This window comes from Ursus arctos, unplaced genomic scaffold (assembly GCF_023065955.2).
Source record: "Ursus arctos isolate Adak ecotype North America unplaced genomic scaffold, UrsArc2.0 scaffold_9, whole genome shotgun sequence".
NCBI lineage: Eukaryota > Metazoa > Chordata > Mammalia > Carnivora > Ursidae > Ursus > Ursus arctos.
The window spans coordinates 3303744-3311289 of record NW_026623111.1 but is presented as its reverse complement, the minus strand read 5'-3'; the positions used below and the strand labels follow the sequence as shown (position 1 = coordinate 3311289).

At 61.7% G+C, this 7546-nt stretch overlaps 1 protein-coding gene across 1 annotated transcript in view; it reads left to right on the top strand.

Moving 5' to 3' along the window:
- Positions 1 to 5634: 5634 nt before the first annotated feature.
- The window catches only part of SH3TC1 (SH3 domain and tetratricopeptide repeats 1), a 48405-nt gene continuing 46493 nt past the window's right edge, over positions 5635 to 7546 (top strand). The window contains exon 1 of the mRNA XM_026485872.4: positions 5635 to 5704. The gene's annotated coding sequence lies outside the window, so the exon portion shown is untranslated. The remainder of the gene's footprint in view (positions 5705 to 7546) is intronic.

The window sequence follows — 7546 nt, the reverse complement described above, 5'->3', positions numbered from 1 at the left end:
CCCGGGGAGTCTTCTCCTTCCCCGTGCCTTTCTCGGGGTAACCTGGGCCCCGGCCTCACCTGTGGCCTTGCTGGGCTGGGTTTCTTGAGTCCCTGGAAGAGGCAGCGCTCGGGAGCGCCAGAGAGCTGGGCTCAGCCCCCCAGGGCCCCAGCTGTGCTGCGTGACCCAGACGAGCCTCCTGGTCCTTCGGAGCCTCAGTTTACTCATCCATAAAACGGGGATGATAGGAGTGCCTTTGAGGGGGAATAGAGGAAGGGAAAGCTGCAGGAGGCTGAGCGATCAGGCAGGACCTGCCCTAATGAGCAGGACCTACAGGTTTTATGTAATTGATTGATTGATTTAAAAAGTCTGGGACTCAGATGAACAGGCAGATGAGGGGACCTGAAGGCTCCCAGATGGACTTGCAGGGGCAGGTGGAGGTGGGGAGGAGGGAGCTAGGGCACAGCTGGGACACCCAGGCTCAGAGGGGGTGAGCACCCTGCCTGAGGTCACACACCCAGCCATCAGCAGAGCCGGGAACACCACCAAGATCAAGGGATTTCTAGTCCCAGGTGGTTTTTTAGTGGATTGTAAGAACCCAGGAGGCCTGCCGGAGCATTTATGAAATCACTCTCTTCCTCGTCCTTCCAGAAAATCAGGTCCCATTTCTCATTTGCTCTGCCCCAGTGCAAACAGACCTGCAGCAGTCCTGTGCTTCTTCCTTCAGAGGAGGAACTGACTTTTTGGGGCAGCGAGGGGAAGGGAGTGGGTGGTGACGGGGCCCCAGAGCAGCGTGCGCCCCCTCATCGTGGGCACTGCCAGCGCCCTGCCCCCTTCAGCCCTGTCGGCAGCCCTCAGGTTGCTGGCTCCAATTTGCAGATGAGAAAACCAAGGCTCGGGGAGGGTGTGCCCTTCCCCGGGGCCACTGGAAGCCAGCACACCGCAGTCAATAGAGGCACGGACCCCAGGTGTGCTCGGCGCCCCCGCCATGGTCTGAGTCACCTCCTGTGTCTTCCCGCATTTAAACACCCTTCCAGGGTATGCGGGAGGGGGCTGTGAGTTTTAGTGGCTTACAAAACACACATTTATCACACGTTTCTGTGCCTCAAAGACTCCTGTGGGGCTGCACTCAGGATGTCACTGGGGCTGTGGTCCCCTCCGAGGCTCGCCAGGGGAGACCGCTTCTGAGCTGGCTCACGCACGAGCCCCATTTTTGTGATAAAAAACAGCAGCTTAGTGGGGTTAAGGATCTGACTCGAGAAAATACAGCCTAAAGGGTCAGAGGCAGGTGCGTTCTCCTCTTTCCAGCCCCCACTCTGCTCCTCCGCAAGGGGGGGCAGCCTGGGGGCAGCTCGTGCCTATCCGGGTGGGAAGGACACCTGGCCTGTCTCTGAGGGCGGGTGCCTCCACTCCATAGACGTTGCTCTGCTCAGTCCTGGTACGGCCTGGCGTGGCCAGTTCCTGCCCTGACTTCACACATGTCCCTTAGGCCAGGAGGGGACATCGGCCTGGCATCTGATGCTGGCGGGACTCGAGCCAGATCTGCCAGCTGAAAGCCCTACTCTCTCTTCTCCGCACTCCCCGCCTGTCCCAGCAGCTGAGAGCTAGTGCAGGGCCAGGGCCTTCATCTTGATGCAGTCAGCTGATGACCCTGTCATCCCAAAAAGCACACCACGGGCACAAGTCCCTTGTGGCTGGCCCCAAGTCCTGCCGGTGGGGCCAGAGCCCCTGGCCGTCTGGGTGCTGGCCCCACTCGCCAGCTGTGCAAGCTGGGGCTCACTGCACCCCTCTCTGCTCCCCACTCTTAGGAGGGGGAGGCCGGAAGTCCACCTCCAGGGGGGCTGTGTGGTCAGCTGAGGTGACCCATGTGAGCGGTGACTACAGTGGGTGCAGGCTGGGGATAACGCCAGGTCACTGCTCGCGAGCTGTATCCTCATCCGTCAAGTTAGTCATGCCGTTGCACGATTGCGTTGGGGATCCAGCGTGGAGAGAGCGTGGAGAGAGCCAGGCGAACCCCAGCTCACCACTTGTTGGGTGAGCCATGGCTCTCATCTATGGAAGGGTGATTGTAACAGCAGGGCCTCGGGCACCCCCCTGCGGGGAGGCCCACAGGGGACCCGGAGCCGGTGATCAAGGTGGCCTTTGTGCTCGGGCTTCTGGTTTTCCACTAGAGGGCAGTGGTGGACAGGAGCCGCCCCTCCAGGTTTGGACCTGCAGGGAGCTGGCCTGATGCCTCCGTCTTGATGGGGGAAACCAAGGCCCAGGGTGGGGGGGCTTGCTCAAAGCCACAGAAGGAGAGAACCAACCCCCCCAGGCTCCCTGGGTTCATACATGGGCTTGTTCATAATAGGAGCTTGTGGCCAGACACACCCCAGGCAGGTGACACGTTAAGGAACCAAAATCTGGGGGGAGGGGGTGTCAGGGGGCCTCGAGCCTGGGACTGCTGGGGCCGTCAGTTCCAGGAGCTTGAATTTCAAGGGCCTGCTGCCCATCCTCAGGCTCCTAGACTTGCTCAGAAAAGCCTTTGTTCATAAACTTGCATCCAAACATGGTTTTTATGACCGCACTGACGGCATTTTTTCTGATTACAGAAACATCAGCTTCGGGTTATGAAAGGGATCCACACCGAACCCACGGTTCGTCCCTGACCCCGTCACGTTGATGACCACAGTGAACCTTCTTTCCCCCGTTTGATTTTGCTTCTCTAAAGAACTTTTTCAAAAGCAGACACGGGCTCCAGTCCGTGGTGTGTGGAACCCCCGCCCCCCGCAGAGGACATGTTGAGAATATCTTCACGTGCTCAGTCATGGTCCTGTTACCACCCAGCATCTCCCACCAGCCCCACACTGGGGCCACTGGGCCCTGGAGGGAGTCCTGGCCTCCTCACAGGGGTGTGGTGAGGACAGTCCCGAGGCCCAGCTAGAGAAGCAAGCTCAAGTCCGTGGCCTCGGGGCGTGCATGACCCCCTTTCACGAGCAGAGCTGGGATGGCAGCTGCTGGGGGCACCTGGTCCCCAGCCTGTTCACGTCTTGCTTCGGCCACTGGCCGTGCTGTGTACCCCAGAGGGAAACAGACCATATGGTCCTTTCTCCACACGCACGCTCGTGTTCTGGGATCTCCTAGCCTCTGGGTCCTCTTCACTCGGACATGGCCGTGCGTGCCCTCGGGGCTCCCCCACGCTGCACGAACCTTGTCTTGAAGCGGCCCGGTCCAGTCGTGTCCCCTTGGGTGACGGGTGGCGAGGCCAGCCCTTTCGGGTCACGGCTGCTGAATGAAGGTGCACTTGGCTTTATTTTTTTTAAGGAAGATTTTGAATATGGTCTCTGAAAGATGAAGACATTTAGGACCCAGGTGCCTTGTTTTTAGGTGAATTCTGGGCTCCATGGCGAGACCATTTCCCAGCGCATCCACGTCGAGGAGCCGTGGTGCTTCTTGCACTGATTCCTCGCCCATCAGCAGCAGGTCGGACACGGCGGTGCAGGAGCGCTGTACCACTGACAGAATCCTCAGGACCCTGTGTGGGCATCCGCGGTCTGGCAACTGGGAGAGCCGCGGCTCCATAACCGTGACCCACAGAGCTGCCAGCGTGCCACTTCTGGCTCGCACACTGGGAAACTGAGGCCCTGAGACAGGCGTGCACTGTCTGCAATGGAGCTGGGATTAGAACATGGGGGCCCTGACCCAGCTCAATCCCATGAGAGAAGCTGCCAGGCTGGGGGAGCAGAGCTTCTAGACCCCAGGGCTCCAGCGGTGGGAAATCCCACAGTCGGACCTCAGCCTGGGGACTCTTAGGATCAGACTGTGTCCACAATGCTGTGGGGCCTGGGGCCTTTGTCGTCCTACCTGGGAGCAGGGCCACTGCAGACCTGGCCGGCTGGTCAAAGCCTTTGAAATCAAAGATGCAGGGGAAGCCTGAGTGCGCTGGCCCCTTGCAGGCCCCCCACCTAACCACCTCCAAGCCCCAGGCTGGGGACCAGCACACACCCTTGGGCGCGGGGCGGCGCCCTGCAGGTCAGCCCGGGCCTGCGGCACTGTCCAAGACCTTGGAGAGTCCCCGGGAGCCCCAGGACGCCGGACAGGTTCCTGGGACTGAGCCACGGGGCTTGGCAACTGGACCCCCAGTGGGCCCCGGGGAAACAGGGTCACAGCTCTGTCCCTGCAGGGTGCCCACTAGTGAGACCAAGGAGCCGGCGGTGTAGCCATGGGCATCGGAGAGCTCCCCACCCCGAAGTGGGCCCGGTGGGAATGCTGCCCCATGTAGCCAGGCTCCTGGATTTTCCAGAAGAGCCAGATGTCTGGCTTGGTTGTGGAATCTCTACGCCTTGAATCGTTGAAAGGAATTCAGGAGAGTCTCTAAGCTGCGTGTGCTGAGGGCAGCTGGAGGGGGGTGACGCTCAGAGCAGGGGAATGGGAGCTCTGAGGCCCGCCGGCCTCCCGCCTGGAAGAAGCCAGTCCTGGAACAGCATGTGAGGCTCCGCGGAAAGCCAGCCCTGGTCTCTAGATGGAGGGATGGTGTCGGGGCTGCTCCGCCCGCGCTGTGGGCAATCCGCCAGCCCCGCAATGCAGAAGCACATCCCCTCCCCCCCCAAGGGGAGCTGGGCGCCCAGCCCCGAGGTGGGCATGTCCCGCCTCCTGACTGGGCCAGCAGTACCCTCCACCCAGCACAAATCACCCCCTGTGGCTGAGAGTCAGTCACCAGGATGCCTGGTAAAAATACACACCGGGGGTGTTAGCAGGCACTGGCTTGCCACCCCCCCCCCCCCCCGCCCTGCTAACTCGCTCATCCTCAGGAACACTGATGAGCTGGGGCATGCGTGTGCCTCCTTCTGTCTCAAAGACAGGGCATGGGAGGCACAGAGAAGTCAAGAAACCTTCCGGTTGAGGAGGCAGTGGCCCTGGTGGGGGCTGGGAGGTGACTCTGCCCACCTGCCTGATTATCTGAAGGTAGACATGCCCTCTAGGACCTGGGTTCTGCTCAGACTCCCTGAGGACCAAGGTTGCTTGGGAACTTGTCAAAAACCCAGATTTCTGGGCCCGACCTGGGAGATCTGACACGGTGGGTTTGGAGTCTAGAATCTAATTTTAAGGACAGCCCAGGTGGCTTATCATGAGCAAATATGGGTCACGGGAGACCCTGCCGTCTTCACTGACCCACTGCCGGCGTCACACTGGGCCCGGCACACAGTAGGCACTCAGTAAGTGTTTGCTGAGTTCCCCAGCCAGTTGCCCTCAGGGCCAGCTACGGAAACCAGGCCCCAGGGAGTGGGCAGCTCCCCTGGGCTCAGCGAAGGGGTGACCCTGCCAGCCTCCCTCCTCCCAGAGGCGCCCCAAAGCGCTGCACCCCAGCGGGGGTCTGGGAGCCTCAGGATCCTGCATTCCCCCATTTCCCCGCAGGCAGCTCCTCCCCTCCCAGCTCCGGAATGCTGACCTGGGACTTCCGATACAGATAAGGAGGAGGAAGGTCAGGGAGGAGACTGGGCCCCTTCCAGGCAGGGCGGGCCGCCACTGTGGGCGCGACCAATGACCTGGGCGGACTGCTCGGGCCACCTGACTGGAGCCTGGAGGGCCTGGCTGGCTGGAAGCGTGCGCCTTCCTGTCCCGGCTGGCGCCGAGTGGTGGACCTTCCTGAGAGGCCGGACAGCGCGTTGTTGGTGGGGTGGCAGCCACAGGTGAGGGGCCCCAGGGAGCCTCCCTCCCTCCCTTGGCCGGTCTGCTCCCTGGCAGGGTAAGTTCTAGGCCCCTGGGCTGAATCCCCACCAGGAGGAGCCGGCCCTACACCGCAACCCCCAGCCCCAGGCTTAGGGTCACCACAGGTGGGCCCGGGGAGGGTGTGCATGGGGGGGTGCACCCCGAAAGTGGCCTGGTGAGGCTGGGATTCAGGTGGCCCGAGGAGGGCCAGCCTGGTGTTCTAGAAGGGGGCGGAGAGCCGGGCAGGTGAAGCTGGATGTTGTCACGGTGGCCGTTGTGAGGTGGGGCCTGCCTTCCCACAGGTGGGGGCCTCTGGAGGGCTCAGGCAGTGGCCCCAGGGGTTCTGATCCTGCCCGAGCACTTGGGAGCAAGTGATTCTGCCCCCTCTGCACCTCAGTTTCCCTGTCTGTAAGGTGAGAGCGTCCCAGGGGCCCAGCACGGGTCCACACTTGGTCAGCAGCCGGTCTCCAGTGCTGATGACCGTGGAGTGGAGCGGGAGCCCTGGGCTGGCGGCGGGGGCCAAGGTCCTGGCTTTCCCTCGCCTCGATGCTGCCCTGCCCCTCTGTGGACTTCCACACCGGGCTCTCTGCTCCCCTCTTCCTCCAGTCCCCATTCCAGCCCCCGGGGGCCAAAGTCCCTGCAGCCCCAGGGACGGCCGCTCCTTCCTTCAGGGAACAGAGAAGGGACAGCAGGAGAGGGACGGGGCCTGACCTGGAAAGGACAGAGGAGAGGCTCTGCCCCCATGGTCCCTTGGCCCCATGGGGGACTTTGCACAGGCTGACAGGGGTCAGGGGCCTGTGAGTCCAGGCCGGGTGCTGCCCCTCTCCGCACCTCCATTCCTGCACGTGCACAAGGAGCCTCATGACTGCCCCCCTCCACAGTGCTTGCAGGACTCTCAGGGGACCCGTGGGGGGGGGGGGTCCTTGTCCTTGATTCACAGAGAGGCCCAAGGCTGTGGGTGGCACAACCTGCCTGAGGGTAGCCACTGGACTAGAATGCTCTTCCCAAGGCCTGCCTCACTGGTCCCGGTTTGGCTCTGCCCCACGCGTCCCCCTAGCCCAGCTGAGGGAGGCTCTGGGGCTGGCCCAAGGCCACAGCCAGTAGACCTGGGACTTCGCCCTGGGGAATGGGCTCTGGGCCTGGCTGCACCTGCCGAGTCTTCGGGCCATAATGGTTCTCTCTCCACACACTTTGTGTGTGTTCCAGCTTACTGGGACTTTTTGATTTTTTAGGACAGTTTTAGATTTACAAGACAATTGCCAAGATAGCACAGAGTTCTCATAACTCCTCCTACCCGGTCTCCCTGACTACTGACATCTTGCATTAGATGGGTACATTTGTCATAACTGAGGAACCAGTACTGATCCATTATTCTCAAGTAAAGCCCACACTTGGCTCAGGTTCCCTTAGTGTCCACCCGATGTCCCTCCCCCGTCCCAGGATCCCATCCGGTCATCATGTGACATGTCCTCCCAGCTTCCCAGGCCCCTCTGGGCTGCGACAGTTTCTCAGACTTCCCTGGTTTTCGATGATTGTCGTGAGGAGTCCCTCCGTAAGGACTGGTCTGATTATTGCTCGTGCTCAGATGGGGATCGTGGGTTCTCGGGAGGAAGACCCCAGGGCCGCAGTGCCCTCCCGTCCCATCAGGTCAAGGGCACCTGCCATCGACGTGACCGGTCTCTGTGATGGTAACCTTGACCCCCTGGCCGAGGTGGGGTTTGCCAGGCCTCCCCAGCGCACAGTCCCCCTCCCAGCCCTCCCACGCCGTGCCGTTAGTGGGGAGGTCACTGTGTACTGCACATGCCTGGGGACTGGGCGGGGGGCTCCCCTCCTCGAGGGTGGTGCGTCCACGTAAGTCACTGGGAGCTGTCCTGCTCAG